The 16,486-nt window shown below is 43.2% G+C and overlaps 1 pseudogene; it reads right to left on the bottom strand.

Annotated features, from left to right (window-relative positions):
• Positions 1 to 16,486, bottom strand: part of LOC115156371 (obg-like ATPase 1) — a 68,027-nt pseudogene that overhangs the window by 18,683 nt on the left and 32,858 nt on the right.

Here is a 16,486-nt window from a genome sequence, read left to right as displayed (position 1 = left end):
TACATATTACTGTATGTCCTTTTATGTGGTTATGTTGTTTAGATCTCATATTCAAAACAACCAAATCCTAAACATTCCGTTTTTCGATACCCAAATAGCTTTTTTGTGTATAGCCTACATATTATATTTCGCTATAAGCTGACAATACCTTCATACACACTACTATACATTATTAGCTCCACAATAGACGCCTTCAGCAATTACAATAAGTCTATTCAACGGAATAACCTACGGTAAAGTAATGACAACCTACTAAAAACAAAAGAGCTTCCAGCACAGAGTAGGCTTGGATGAACACTTCCCACAGGGGGTTTCTCAGTGCCATGTCTATTTGTCTTGTTCTGTGAGAGAATCCTGAAGGGGGAATAATTCCTGTGTTTCCGCATGCCTGGGGCTGCCCTGGGCTTTGTCACAGCTTTGATCTGCTTAAAGGACTTGGGAGGGGGAGACAATGGGAGATCTTAAAGTACAGATGCAGCTACCTGAACCTGTGACCTGGGCCTGTGTCTGCCCTGCATTCATACGGACCGGCTTCATTATCACTGCTTAGTCAGGTAAGCCTGTAAAAGGTGGGGACAAAGGGACCCAGCATCTGTCTTTCAGATGCAATTGAATGCTGACAGGCCCGAGGAGTAATCCTCTAACAGCCTCTCCCTCTCCATTACTGACCCACCCACAGGTGGACAGACACACAGCCAAACAAAGCTCCTCAGCACTTGAACCTGGATATCGCGCACGCACGCACACACACACACACACACACACACACACACACACACACACACACACACACACACACACACACACACACACACACACACACACACACACACACACACACACACACACACACACACACGCACGCATGCACACACACAGGCAACTTCCCCATCTGTGTGCTGTTGCTGGCTTGCATGCAATGCACCAACTCATCAAATCATAACCCAGAGGCTTTATCCCCCCCACACTCTCTGTTTCTCAGTCCCAGCTGAACGCTCCGGAGCACACAGCATCTCGACCGGGGGGGGGGGGGGGGGGGGGGGGGTGAGAGGTATGAGCTTATGGTGCCGTTTGAGGCTGGGAAGTCAGGGGCTCTGTGAGACGCTTTTCATCCTCCCAGTGGTGCGCTCCTGTGAGGACATGAGTGCAAATGCTCTCTGCTCCCCGTGGCCACAGACAGCCCTGAGAGCCAGGCAGCCAGCAGAGCCTCAGCCTCTCTTACTGCTTTTCTCACATCACAGCCAATATTGTCAACTTGTTTCCCTCTTCAAAGCAGTCACGGCAGAGGGAAACAGAGCGGCACCGGCACAATGGGAAGAGGCTTAATTAACAGCATCCTCTTGCATCTCGTTTCTCACAAGGCACAACAAGGGCACGCTAACAACAGGCTTTTGATTATAACTTTCTTCGCGAACAACTTTCTCTCTTGAAAGGCAGTTCCTTGAAAACATACATACACAAAATCAATAGTGAATATGGCTTCGTAGAAATAGCAAACACTTCATTTAAATCTCATCCTTTAAATGGAAGCACAGAAAAAAAAAAAAATTGTATGAAAAAATGTATGAAATTGTATGAAATGTATGCATTCACTACTGTAAGTCGCTCTGGTTAAGAGCGTCTGCTAAATGATGTAAAAGAAATGGTAAATGACAGAGGTGGCACCACAGTAGAATAGCTACAGCCTAGCTTACTGCAATTTGTACGGGAGTAAAATATAAAGAATACGATCAGAACAGTAACCCCCAGGAGTACATACATACTACATCACCTCAAATAATTCTCTGTACAGGGCAGCAGGGCTGTCATTCATTGCAATTGACTGCGAGAAAGAAAACGAGGGGGGGGGGCGAAGGTCATCAAAATGTGACAATTGTGACAAGAGTAGGCAAAGTGTAGCACAGGCAGCAGAATGGGGCGCGGTGGATTTCTCCATATCTCCTTCTCTCTTCCTGGATGACAGCTTAATGTGTACCACATGCAATATTTATTCTCATCTTGTGTCAGACTGTCTAGCCGTCCAAGGGAGTACAAAGAATGCCACTTATTAGAATAAAAGCAGAGGGAAGGTAATCAAGGACATATGCAACATCAGTCAATCATGCCCCCCCCCCTCTTCTTCCCTCCTGTATCCTTTTTCCATTCATAACAGTTCAACAATCACTCTGATAACAAGCTTTCAGGAGCTGTACGTGGCAACACTAAATTCATTTATTTATCTCATTAAAGCTGGCAGGCTGCAGGACACTTGCTGTGACATGTGTGTTTTGTTATAGCCCTTATCACAAAGATAATAAACAACACAACCTGCCATCAAAATATATCATTAGCTTGACTTAAAACACATGGAAAATCTTATGCTCTCAATCTCAGAAAGAAGGCTTCCAAGGGCTTCTTTTTTACCATCACAGTGCTGCTTCTGGGACAGGCAATGTGCTCCCGTATGAATGCTTCGGAAGAGCTTAGCATATTGTGTTCCAACAGAAATGGCAATTTTTATTAAATGAAAAGGACCTTAACCTACCATCTGAATAGGGCTGTGATAATGAATAATATGCTGACAGGTGAGAGAATTCAAACCAAATCCAGTGTTGTCACTACAGTTGATCTAGTAACACAGTGTTATCACTGCAGTTGATCTAGTAACAGTGCTGTCACTGCAGTTGATTTAGTAACTGTGTTTTCACTGCAGTTGATCTAGTAACACAGTGTTGTCACTGCAGTTGATCTAGTAACTGTGTTGTCACTGCAGTTGATCTGGTAACAGTGTTGTCACTGCAGTTGATTTATTAACAGTGTTGTCACTGCAGTTGCTCCAGTAACACAGTGTTGTCACTGCAGTTTATTTAATAACAGTGTTGTCACTGCAGTTGATCTAGTGACTGTGTTGCCATTGCAGTTGATCTAGTAACACAGGTTTGTCACTGCAGTTGATCTAGTAACACAGTGTTGTCACTACAGTTGATTTAGTAACAGTGCTGTCACTGCAGTTGATCTAGTAACTGTGTTGCCATTGCAGTTGATCTAGTAACACAGGTTTGCCACTGCATGTGATCTAGTAACACAGTGTTGTCACTACAGTTGATTTAGTAACAGTGCTGTCACCGCAGTTGATCTAGTAACTGTGTTGCCATTGCAGTTGATCTAGTAACAGTGTTGTCACTGCAGTTGATCGAGTAACAGTGTTGTCACTGCAGTTGATCGAGTAACAGTGTTGTCACTGCAGTTGATCTGGTAACAGTGTTGTCACTGCAGTTGATTTATTAACAGTGTTGTCACTGCAGTTGCTCCAGTAACACAGTGTTGTCACTGCAGTTTATTTAATAACAGTGTTGTCACTGCAGTTGATCTAGTAACTGTGTTGCCATTGCAGTTGATCTAGTAATACAGTTCTGTCACTGCATTTGATCTAGCAACACAGTGTTGTCACTACAGTTGATTTAGTAACAGTGCTGTCACCGCAGTTGATCTAGTAACTGTGTTGCCATTGCAGTTGATCTAGTAACACAGTGTTGTCACTGCAGTTGATTTAGTAACAGTGCTGTCACCACAGTTGATCTAGTAACTGTGTTGCCACTGCAGTTGATCTAGTAACAGTGTTTTCACTCCAGTTGATCTAGTAACAAGTGTTATCACTGCAGTTGATCTAGCAACACAGTGTTGCCACTGCAGTTGATCTAGTAATTGTGTTGCCACTGCAGATGATCTAGTAACACAGTATTGTCACTTCAGTTGGTTTAGTAACAGTGCTGTCACCGCAGTGGATCTAGTAACTGTGTTGCCACTGCAGTTGATCTAGTAACACAGTATTGTCACTGCAGTTGATCTAGTAACACTGTTGTAACTGCAGTTGATCTAGTAACACAGTGTTGTCACTGCAGTGGATCTAGTAACACAGTTTTGTCACTGCATTTGATCTAGCAACACAGTGTTGTCACTGCAGCTGATCTAGTAACTGTGTTGCCACTGCAGTTGATCTAGTAACACAGTGTTGTCACTGCTGTTGATCTAGTAACATAGTGTTGTCACTTCAGTTGACTTAGTAACAGTGCTGTCACTGCAGTTGATCTAGTAACTGTGTTGTCACTGCAGTTGATCTAGTAACACAGTGTTGTCGCTGCAGTTGATCTAGTAACATTGTTGTCACTGCAGTTGATCTAGTAACAGTATTGTCACCGCAGTTGATCTAGTTACACAGTGTTATCACTGCAGTTGATCTAGCAACACAGTGTTGTCACCGCAGTTGATCTAGTAACTGTGTTGCCATTGCAGTTGATCTAGTAACACAGTGTTGTCACTACAGTTGATTTAGTAACAGTGCTGTCACCGCAGTTGATCTAGTAACTGTGTTGCCATTGCAGTTGATCTAGTAACACAGTGTTGTCACTGCAGTTGATTTAGTAACAGTGCTGTCACCACAGTTGATCTAGTAACTGTGTTGCCACTGCAGTTGATCTAGTAACAGTGTTTTCACTCCAGTTGATCTAGTAACAAGTGTTATCACTGCAGTTGATCTAGCAACACATTGTTGCCACTGCAGTTGATCTAGTAACTGTGTTGCCACTGCAGTTGATCTAGTAACACAGTATTGTCACTTCAGTTGGTTTAGTAACAGGGCTGTCACCGCAGTGGATCTAGTAACTGTGTTGCCACTGCAGTTGATCTAGTAACACAGTGTTGTCACTGCAGTGGATCTAGTAACACAGTTTTGTCACTGCATTTGTTCTAGCAACACAGTGTTGTCACTACAGTTGATTTAGTAACAGTGCTGTCACCGCAGTTGATCTAGTAACTGTGTTGCCATTGCAGATGATCTAGTAACACAGTGTTGTCACTGCAGTTGATTTAGTAACAGGGCTGTCACCGCAGTGGATCTAGTAACTGTGTTGCCACTGCAGTTGATCTAGTAACAGTGTTTTGTCACTGCATTTGATCTAGCAACACAGTGTTGTCACTGCAGTTGATCTAGTAACTGTGTTGCCACTGCAGTTGATCTAGTAACACAGTGTTGTCACTGCAGCTGATCTAGTAACTGTGTTGCCACTGCAGTTGATCTAGTAACACAGTGTTGTCACTGCTGTTGATCTAGTAACATAGTGTTGTCACTTCAGTTGATCTAGTAACACAGTGTTGTCACTGCTGTTGATCTAGTAACATAGTGTTGTCACTTCAGTTGATTTAGTAACAGTGCTGTCACTGCAGTTAATCTAGTAACTGTGTTGTCACTGCAGTTGATCTAGTAACACAGTGTTGTCGCTGCAGTTGATCTAGTAACAGTGTTGTCACTGCAGTTGATTTAGGAATTGTGTTGCCACTGCAGTTGATCTAGTAACAGTATTGTCACCGCAGTTGATCTAGTTACAGTGTTATCACTGCAGTTGATCTAGCAACACAGTGTTGTCACTGCAGTTGATCTAGTAACTGTGTTGCCATTGCAGTTGATCTAGCAACACAGTGTTGTCACTGCAGTTGATTTAGTAACAGTGCTGTCACCACAGTTGATCTAGTAACTGTGTTGCCACTGCAGTTGATCTAGGAACAGTGTTTTGTCACTGCATTTGATCTAGCAACACAGTGTTGTCACTGCAGTTGATCTAGTAACTGTGTTGCCACTGCAGTTGATCTAGTAACACAGTGTTGTCACTGCAGTTGATCTAGTAACACTGTTGTAACTGCAGTTGATCTAGTAACACAGTGTTGTCACTGCAGTGGATCTAGTAACACAGTTTTGTCACTGCATTTGATCTAGCAACACAGTGTTGTCACTGCAGTTGATCTAGTAACTGTGTTGCCACTGCAGTTGATCTAGTAACACAGTGTTGTCACTGCAGTTGATCTAGTAACACAGTGTTGTCACTGCAGGTGATCTAGTAACAGTGTTGTCACTGCAGTTGCTCTTGTAACACAGTGCTGTCACTGCAGTTGATCTGGTAACACAGTGTTGTCACTGCAGTTGATCTAGTAATTGTGTTGCCACTGCAGTTGATCTTGTAACACAATGTTTTCACTGCAGTTGATCTAGTAACACAGTGTTGTCACTGCAGTTGATGTAGTAATACAGTGTTGTCACTGCAGTTGATCTAGTAAAGTGATCTACCATTTGAGAGGGTCAAGAGCAAGAGGTAAGAGAGCTTTAATCAGCTAAATGGGATCTCTGATCAAGATCTAACCTGAACCGATCTCTCTGGTCAAGATCTAACCTGAACCGATCTCTCTGGTCAAGATCTAACCTGAACCGATCTCTCTGGTCAAGATCTAACCTGAACCGATCTCTCTGGTCAAGATCTAACCTGAACCGATCTCTCTGGTCAAGATCTAACCTGAACCGATCTCTCTGGTCAAGATCTAACCTGAACCGATCTCTCTGGTCAAGATCTAACCTGAACCAATCTCTCTGGTCAAGATCTAACCTGAACCGATCTCTCTGGTCAAGATCTAACCAGAACTGATCTCTCTGGTCAAGATCTAACCTGAACCGATCTCTCTGGTCAAGTACATACACAGTTGGCATTGTCCCCATCTTTATCACACAAGAGGGACGTTTTGAGGAACTAGTCGCTGTCTTGTGAGGTCAACGGAGAACAAACGAGTGTCTGCTTTGTTCCTACGGCCAGGACGGAAGGCTGTGACACTCACCGTCAGGATCTCATTAGTGATAGCAACAACAGAACAGAGCTGTCTCTGTCTGCATGTCTGCCCCACCAAGCCCCACCAGACCCCACCAGACCAGACCACAACAAAGACAGCCAGGCTACCCAATGTCTTGTACTTGTCCAACATGGTGAACAATAGTGTGACACAGTGTTTGATGTGTTCAAATCAAGTTGTATTCGTCACATACACAGTTTCAAGCAGGTATAAAAAGTGCAGCTAAATGCTTGTGTTGCAGTACAATGATCAATAATAAAGACAATATGACATAGCGCCACAGGCGGCTGGAATTGGGGAGGACCAGCCCATAGTAATGGCTGAAACGGAATGAATGGAACAGTATCAAAAACATCAAACACATGGTTTCCAGGTGTTTGATACCATTCCGTTCACTTCGTTCTAGGCATTATTATGAGCCGTCCTCCCCTCAGGAGCCTCCTGTGCCTCGTGAGGGGAGCACAAAGTGGGTGGTGTCTTGGTCGTGCATTTGAATGAATAGTATATAATAGGACAGCAGCGTTGACTGTATGTGTGTGTGTGTGTAACAGTTTAGCTTCCGTCCCTCTCCCCGCCCCAACCTGGGCTCGAACCAGGGACCCTCTGCACACATCGATAACAGCCATCCTCGAAGCATCGTTGCCCATCGCTCCACAAAAGCCGCGGGAACAACTACTTCAAGGTCTCAGAGCGAGTGACGTCACCGATTGAAACGCTATTAGCGCGCACCCTGCTAACTAGCTAGCCATTTCACATCGGTTACATATGTGTGTGCATGGGAGTGCTTGTGTGTGCTTGTTTATGGGTGGTTGTGTGTGTGTGTGTGTGTGTGTGTGTGTGTGTGTGTGTGTGTGTGTGTGTGTGTGTGTGTGTGTGTGTGTAAGGGTTGGATGTTTGGAGATTGCAAATAGTCTCTAAAGTGCAGACCGTCTCTAAGGTGTAAATAGTCTCTAAAGTGCAGGTCTGTACAGGGCGACATCTAGCGTGAGCTGTTCAGCAGTCTGATGGCCTGGGTTGAGGGCGGTGCAGTTTCCGTACCAGGCGGTGATGCAGCCGTTCAAGATGCTCTTGATGGTGCAGCTCTAGAACTTCTTGAGGATCTGAGGGCCCGTGACAAATATCTTCAGTTGCCTGAGGTTGAAGAGGCGCTGTTGTTGGCTTGTTCGTGTCAGGTCCTGTGGTGTGCAAGCCGAGGAACTTTAGGCTTTTTACCCTCTCCACTGCAGCCCCATCGATGTCAATACGGGCATGCTGCCCCCCACCCTTTCCTGTAGTACAAGATCATCTACTTGGTTTTGCTGACACTGAAGGAGAAACAGACCAGGGACGGTCAAAAACAAAGCCAAGTGAACTGATCCTGCAGGATTTTATGAGACACCATCTGGTTATGTTTTACTCCTCTCATAGCCTCTCCAGTCGTTCACACTCATTACAAAGCCTAACTGAAGGCTTCCATTAGGAGTTAGTGTGGGCAGCAGGGAACGTCTTTCCTACCATGGGAAAGTGATTTCAGGATCCCACAGTACACAAGGGGAGAGGGACGTGGGGAGAGGGGAGAGAAGTGGACGGCTGCGCACATATATCTCCCACATCGCTTTGAAAGGCAAACCGTGGCCTAGACTGCAGTTCCTAAAAATTTGGATGGAGCCAGTGGTGTTGCACTTACTAACTTTCAATTCTGTTTATGGGAATTATGGTTTGGAGTAGCAGAAGTGGGCTGCTGCCACCGCTTTCATGTAACGATTCTGAAAAGATCACAACAATACTTTCCCTCAGCCAGTCTGTCCAGTGTGCCTCAAAATTTAATGGGGACCAAGACATGCTCGCTTGACAGTTCACTAACAAATCATCTGACGTTAAAGAAAATATACAGTTATCACTACTCTGCAACAAAATAAAACAACAAATAAAGTAAATCCTGAAATATTAATGAATAGAAGACCTCAACAAAACATGGATGAGTAGGTTGTAGAAACCGAGGGACAAATGAAGCACATCCTCTCAGACAGTGAGATCTTAAAACTAAACGTGGCTAGACCGCCCCCCTCCCTCCCCCCGCTGAGACTCCCTGCAGGGGTACCTTTACTTTAATTGTCAAAGCACCACCTACAGGCCAGCTGGGGTAGTTCACTGAGCAAACATACCTGCTGGTTTCCTTTCCATACCAGGAGAGAAATGCACAGACACTCAGTAAGAACAAAGTGACATGTCTGGAGACACAGGACATATGCAGACAGATAGCAATACATATACGACCATTCCACAGACAGACAGACACGTGCCAGACAGGCACACATGAACGCACGCACACACACTCACTCACTCACTCACCTCTTGTATGTAAAAGCCCCCTGTGAGGAGCCTCAGTGCCTGGCCATTCCTCTCCCCACTCACGGTACTCTCAGAGAGGTCACCCTTTCCAGTTTTCTTAAAGGTCGAAACACCTACTTAAGAGGTCCAATTTACTTTAAAGCACACCCTTCAGTAAAACAGGCTGTCTCTCTAAATGTGACAGCAGTTGTTTTTCTTGCTAAGGACATTGGATTAAATATCTAATAATATCAACCCTAACGGAAATATTAAAGACCAGGAACTTTTAAATTACCAGCTTGTGCTTTGACAAGTGAAAACACACAAACAGCAGACAAACCGCCACATTATCAACCAAGAAGTAATGACCCCCTCTAACACACAAACAGCAGACAAACCGCCACATTATCGTTGGAGGAGTAATGACCCTCACTAACACACAAACTATGTGGTACAGACAAAAGTGTTCCGGGCAGCCTATTGACGCCGAAGAAAGAGGAGAAAGCCTCTCGGTAGACTCGTGTAGATGCCATTCCCTATCACGCAATGCCTCTCAGTCATAAACACATGACAAATGCGGCCTTAATCATTTTTTACGAGCGGGGATGTGCAGGAGGCAGCGCATGGCTGGAGGGGAGAGGGGAGCGGCGCGAGCAGCAGGCAGCCCCCGCTCCACGGAGGAGAGGGCCGCGTGGTAAAGGCTCCTCTGGAACATCACTCGGCCAGCCGGCCTTTGATCTCCACACCGCAATTACGCCAGCATCCAAATGAGCATGGAGTCGCCTCGGCAACAGACTTCAAACATGCACATGTACACATTCTCATACACACGCACTGTACTGTATGGAATTATACCCACGTGCCCCCCTTTACAGTAAATGATATACCGTCTCCAGCAGAGAACCTGAGGATGAAAGGAGTCTCTCGTCCCTCTATGATCCCACCATTAATGATGGCTTCATGCTAAAGCTAATACTGTTTATTCTTGTTAAAACGGGGTCAGCTTGGTATGTAGTGGTTACACAACCCCGCACTCCAAATAGGGTAATTGTGGTCGAGCAAATGGACGTTTTTTTTTATCGTCTGGTAGGGTTATTTCCCTACGTTATATAACATGGAACTATTCTCTGATGTAAACACACACACAATTACAACAGCAGGCCTAGGTCTGCCACTCACAAGGCCTTTTGCGTTCCCCAACGCTGCCTGACCATTGCGATCAAACAAGACGTTCAAATGGAAAGTGTGCCGTTAAAAAGTATGTTTGTGGCAAAATAATGGAAACGTACAACCAACTGAAGAATCTGCCTGAAAGTGAATATGTGATTAACAAACATTGAAAATACTGTACTATGTACATGAATACAGTGCTGTACGCTTGCCAAATGGCCTCAGTGTCCTGAACAAAAAAACTCAACACTGGTCTATTTGTTCCTCTTTCTTGTCTGCTCACATTAAAAGCTGCGATTGCAATTTGTCTTGCTGTTTGCTTTGAATAGTCCTTAACCATATAATCATCTCAACTGTTCTGGGGAAAAACACAGGAGTCTGGCGACAGCCAAATGGCAGTCTGGCGTCTCCACAGCAGACTGCCTACTATTAGGGCTGAGAGCAGCATTTAGTGTACATTTAAGGGCAGCCGGATCTACCTGTAATCATCTCCATACAGGTGTAGGCTCCACTCTGGACAAGGGAAGTGACTCATCACTTGTCAAACATAAACACTTTGATGTCTGCATTGTTTCACGCTCAGCCCTCAGGACACCGCCGCACCACCGCTTGCCCATTTCAAAACTCCCAAGATTTATTGCCTTTCTCACAGTTAAAGAAAACACAGGTAACATGAAAAAAAGACTTCCTGCCCATGACTGATGTTCCGCACGTCATGAATCATCTGATTTATGCGTTTCTGACGCAACGTTCCCTCCTCCTGCTGTCAGACAGACAGACCTTCTTTCGTGTCAGGAACATTTGAACCAACAGTCATCAGGTAAACAACTTCCCTCCTAATCGAACGCAGCTGCCAGGCAAAACAGAGAAAAACAAACGCAGAGGCAAACTGTTTGACACCAAATCCTAGAGGGCAATTGAAAAAGTGTGATACCAATCCACAAGTTACTGGTTATTGACAGTATGTGGCTGTAACGTAGATAAGACAAGTATCCCTTTCACCTGTAATGGATGCTGTCCACTCTGTTATCCCTGCTCTCTATGTCGCCAGATCACAACTCCACTCTCCCAAAGGTGGTCATGTGGAAAGTCTTCTCTTATCACCCCTCTGGCTGCACTAGTCCTCTGCCACAGCCCACAGCTATACAGTTTGGCCCATGTAACTCAGATGAATGAATGGGACATCAAGCCACTGTTTACCAGACCTAAACAAATACATTTGGAGACACTCTGACACCATCTCATATAGAATGAGGTCGCATCTTAGAGTTTATGGGACAGAGATAAGTCAGGCCGGGCTTAAGATGATAAGTCAAAGAGTACCATACCCCTGATTACATAAACAACCTTCTGACCTGTTATAGGAAGGAAATACATTACAGTAGGTGATATAGCCTCACAAATTGTTGGGTTGCAGATGTCTCACTTGAATTCCATGTAAAATACGTATTTGGACATAGTCAACCCAGTAAGACATTTTTCGATGAAGAGCAAACAACATCTGTAAACAGTGAACTCTTCAGACAAAACCAAACATTTTGAGCAAAACAATTGTAGACGTCACACTATTTAAAGAGAACCCCGCTTATGATTTATTGGCTCTCTTCATACGACGTTAATTACTTTTTGGGTTTCGAGTCTATGAATGTTTAATTTTTTTGGGTCATTTGAAGCCTTTCCCCCCTTTGATATCACATGGAAAAGAGCATTTTCTGATAGAAAATGGAAACCATATGGTTTTAGAGTACTTAATGAAGTGCAGGGTTTGGGGGCTGCTTTGGTTTTGCAGGGCTGGCTGTGACTGGAGTGTCAGAGGGGGCTGAGTGCCACCCCCCCAGACATGTCCTGTCACCGAGTCACTATCTTATTGTGTGGAGCCAGTAGAGCAGCGTGGGTACTGTAGTAGTAGACAAACTTACTCCACAGTGACTGAGGGATCACTTCAGCATGTGGAGAATGAGGAAGCTTCACAACAGGACCTCTATGAGTACTGTACAGTAGGCCTATCTAACATCACTTGTAACCAGTGGTGTATTGGAGTGTAAATGCATATAATGGCCGTTTACGGACCTTTTTTATTTTGTTTTACCCACCTTTTGTGGGGGAAAAAATGCGTTGAAAGTAGGACGCGTTATTTTACTCACTACGATCGGTGATCAGTGTTAACACACCTATTTTTGTATCACTGCATCACAGCTCATAACTATCTATCTCCAGTTACCTGTCAGGGGGGGGGGGGGGGGGGGGGGGGGGGGGGGCGTGTTATAAAACACATTTTTAGCGAATATTGGAAATTAACAATGGAAGTTTTGGTATAAAATAAACAGAAAATATGAACTATCATTTCATGGTTATGGATGAGAGAGATGTAAGGGAGTCAACATTTAATAAGTAAATACATGTTTGTAGAAGGGGAAGGTCTATGGTTGTCCACGGTGTAGGTAAATACACATTTGTAAAGGGGGAATGGTTGTCCATGGTGTAACTAAATACACATTTGTAAAAGGGGAAGGTCTATGGTTGTCCATGGTGTAAGTAAATACACATTTGTAAAAGGGGAAGGTCTATGGTTGTCCATGGTGTAGGTAAATACACATTTGTAAAAGAGGAAGGTCTATGGTTGTCCATGGTGTAAGTAAATACACATTTGTAAAAGAGGAAGGTCTATGGTTGGCCATGGTGTAGGTAAATACACATTTGTAAAAGAGGAAGGTCTATGGTTGTCCATGGTGTAGGTAAATACACATTTGTAAAAGGGGAAGGTCTATGGTTGTCCATGGTGTAGGTAAATACACATTTGTAAAAGGGGAAGGTCTATGGTTGTCCATGGTGTAACTAAATACACATTTGTAAAAGGGGAAGGTCTATGGTTGTCCATGGTGTAAGTAAATACACATTTGTAAAAGGGGAAGAACTATGGTTGTCCATGGTGTAGGTAAATACACATTTGTAAAAGGGGAAGGTCTATGGTTGTCCATGGTGTAGGTAAATACACATTTGTAAAAGGGGAAGGTCTATGGTTGTCCATGGTGTAGGTAAATACACATTTGTAAAAGGGGAAGGTCTATGGTTGTCCATGGTGTAGGTAAATACACATTTGTAAAAGGGGAAGAACTATGGTTGTCCATGGTGTAGGTAAATACACATTTGTAAAAGGGGAAGGTCTATGGTTGTCCATGGTGTAAGTAAATACACATTTGTAAAAGGGGAAGGTCTATGGTTGTCCATGGTGTAGGTAAATACACATTTGTAAAAGGGGAAGGTCTATGGTTGTCCATGGTGTAACTAAATACACATTTGTAAAAGGGGAAGGTCTATGGTTGTCCATGGTGTAAGTAAATACACATTTGTAAAAGGGGAAGGTCTATGGTTGTCCATGGTTTAGGTAAATACACATTTGTAAAAGGGGAAGGTCTATGGTTGTCCATGGTGTAAGTAAATACACATTTGTAAAAGGGGAAGGTCTATGGTTGTCCATGGTGTAACTAAATATACATTTGTAAAAGGGGAAGGTCTATGGTTGTCCATGGTGTAAGTAAATACACATTTGTAAAAGGGGAAGGTCTATGGTTGTCCATGGTGTAAGTAAATACACATTTGTAAAAGGGGAAGGTCTATGGTTGTCCATGGTGTAACTAAATATACATTTGTAAAAGGGGAAGGTCTATGGTTGTCCATGGTGTAACTAAATATACATTTGTAAAAGGGGAAGGTCTATGGTTGTCCATGGTGTAGGTAAATACACATTTGTAAAAGGGGAAGGTCTATGGTTGTCCATGGTGTAGGTAAATACACATTTGTAAAAGGGGAAGGTCTATGGTTGTCCATGGTGTAGGTAAATACACATTTGTAAAAGAGGAAGATCTATGGTTGTCCATGGTGTAGGTAAATACACATTTGTAAAAGGGGAAGGTCTATGGTTGTCCATGGTGTAACTAAATACACATTTGTAAAAGGGGAAGGTCTATGGTTGTCCATGGTGTAAGTAAATACACATTTGTAAAAGAGGAAGGTCTATGGTTGTCCATGGTGTAAGTAAATACACATTTGTAAAAGAGGAAGGTCTATGGTTGTCCATGGTGTAAGTAAATACACATTTGTAAAAGGGGAAGGTCTATGGTTGTCCATGGTGTAGGTAAATACACATTTGTAAAAGAGGAAGGTCTATGGTTGTCCATGGTGTAGGTAAATACACATTTGTAAAAGAGGAAGGTCTATGGTTGTCCATGGTGTAGGTAAATACACATTTGTAAAAGGGGAAGGTCTATGGTTGTCCATGGTGTAAGTAAATACACATTTGTAAAAGGGGAAGGTCTATGGTTGTCCATGGTGTAGGTAAATACACATTTGTAAAAGAGGAAGGTCTATGGTTGTCCATGGTGTAAGTAAATACACATTTGTAAAAGGGGAAGGTCTATGGTTGTCCATGGTGTAGGTAAATACACATTTGTAAAAGGGGAAGGTCTATGGTTGTCCATGGTGTAAGTAAATACACATTTGTAAAAGGGGAATGGTTGTCCATGGTGTAGGTAAATACACATTTGTAAAAGGGGAAGGTCTATGGTTGTCCATGGTGTAGGTAAATACACATTTGTAAAAGGGGAAGGTCTATGGTTGTCCATGGTGTAAGTAAATACACATTTGTAAAAGGGGAAGGTCTATGGTTGTCCATGGTGTAAGTAAATACACATTTGTAAAAGGGGAAGGTCTATGGTTGTCCATGGTGTAAGTAAATACACATTTGTAAAAGAGGAAGGTCTATGGTTGTCCATGGTGTAAGTAAATACACATTTGTAAAAGAGGAAGGTCTATGGTTGTCCATGGTGTAGGTAAATACACATTTGTAAAAGAGGAAGGTCTATGGTTGTCCATGGTGTAGGTAAATACACATTTGTAAAAGGGGAAGGTCTATGGTTGTCCATGGTGTAGGTAAATACACATTTGTAAAAGGTCTATGGTTGTCCATGGTGTAGGTAAATACACATTTGTAAAAGGGGAAGGTCTATGGTTGTCCATGGTGTAAGTAAATACACATTTGTAAAAGGGGAAGGTCTATGGTTGTCCATGGTGTAAGTAAATACACATTTGTAAAAGGGGAAGGTCTATGGTTGTCCATGGTGTAAGTAAATACACATTTGTAAAAGGGGAAGGTCTATGGTTGTCCATGGTGTAGGTAAATACACATTTGTAAAAGGGGAAGGTCTATGGTTGTCCATGGTGTAAGTAAATACACATTTGTAAAAGGGGAAGGTCTATGGTTGTCCATGGTGTAGGTAAATACACATTTGTAAAAGGGGAAGGTCTATGGTTGTCCATGGTGTAAGTAAATACACATTTGTAAAAGGGGAAGGTCTATGGTTGTCCATGGTGTAAGTAAATACACATTTGTAAAAGGGGAAGGTCTATGGTTGTCCATGGTGTAAGTAAATACACATTTGTAAAAGGGGAAGGTCTATGGTTGTCCATGGTGTAGGTAAATACACATTTGTAAAAGAGGCAGGTCTATGGTTGTCCATGGTGTAGGTAAATACACATTTGTAAAAGGGGAAGGTCTATGGTTGTCCATGGTGTAAGTAAATACACATTTGTAAAAGGGGAAGGTCTATGGTTGTCCATGGTGTAGGTAAATACACATTTGTAAAAGGGGAAGGTCTATGGTTGTCCATGGTGTAAGTAAATACACATTTGTAAAAGGGGAAGGTCTATGGTTGTCCATGGTGTAAGTAAATACACATTTGTAAAAGGGGAAGGTCTATGGTTGTCCATGGTGTAGGTAAATACACATTTGTAAAAGGGGAAGGTCTATGGTTGTCCATGGTGTAGGTAAATACACATTTGTAAAAGAGGAAGGTTGTCCATGGTTGTCAAGTCAGTGGTTCCACCCTTTTCCACCCTATTCTGAGCACTTACTTACCATTTGTTCTTTCTTCTGATGTAGTCTTTCTCTGAGAGGTTAATGAGGTAAATCATTGGCTTGGATGTCAAAAACAAGTATTTGTTCAACACTTCGATCTGTGACAGAGAGAGAGAGAGAAAGAGAGAGAGAGAGAGAGAGAGAGAGAGACAGAGAGAGAGAGAGAGAGAGAGAGAGAGAGAGAGAGAGAGAGAGAGAGAGAGAGAGAGAGAGAGAGAGAGAGAGAGAGAGAGAGGAAAGAACTGAGGACCCAAACTTTCCAAAGTAGCCTTTGAGGAGGACGTGGAGTAAAAAAGTGAAGCCAAATCAAATTAGAATCTGGTCTGGACTCTGCAGGGAGCATCTATAAAGCGTTTAGATCAATATCAGGCCGGACAAAGCAATACAGAAATACCCCCCAAAAAGACAGCATGCACATTAAGGGATTTGCATATTAAAGCGTTT

The sequence above is a fragment of the Salmo trutta genome, chromosome 20 (genome assembly GCF_901001165.1).
Source record: "Salmo trutta chromosome 20, fSalTru1.1, whole genome shotgun sequence".
Taxonomy (NCBI): Eukaryota; Metazoa; Chordata; class Actinopteri; order Salmoniformes; family Salmonidae; genus Salmo; species Salmo trutta.
Note: the sequence above shows the minus strand (reverse complement) of the source record. Positions and strands in the feature narration are given on the sequence as shown.